Source organism: Penaeus monodon, chromosome 22 (genome assembly GCF_015228065.2).
Source record: "Penaeus monodon isolate SGIC_2016 chromosome 22, NSTDA_Pmon_1, whole genome shotgun sequence".
Lineage (NCBI taxonomy): Eukaryota > Metazoa > Arthropoda > Malacostraca > Decapoda > Penaeidae > Penaeus > Penaeus monodon.
Window position 1 is genome coordinate 4,933,889 of NC_051407.1, and position 322 is coordinate 4,934,210.

At 49.4% G+C, this 322-nt stretch overlaps 1 protein-coding gene across 1 annotated transcript in view; it reads left to right on the forward strand.

Annotated features, from left to right (window-relative positions):
- The window catches only part of LOC119586839 (neurogenic locus Notch protein-like), a gene marked incomplete at its 3' end in the record, with an annotated part of 145,347 nt that overhangs the window by 123,954 nt on the left and 21,071 nt on the right, over positions 1–322 (forward strand).

The window sequence follows — 322 nt, forward strand, 5'->3', positions numbered from 1 at the left end:
GGCGGCGGCGGCGTGAATGAGCTTCTATTGACAACCTACTCAAAGAAGCCAAGTCTTCATTACTCATCGGGAGGTAACGTTACACGCGATAAACACACGAGATGAAACGTAATGCAGCCACAAGGTCGCGTCTCCTTCATTCATATACACTCACACCCCCCCGTAACCTTAGAGCACAAGCCCATCACAGTTATTAAGAGTCGAGAAAACGGGCATCCTGTGACGCGGGAGGCCATTCGTAGAGTCATACAACACAGCAGGTTTTAAAGGGCCTGTCTGTTTTATTAGGCGTCGGAAGCTGGCCTATTATTGTCACTGGTTG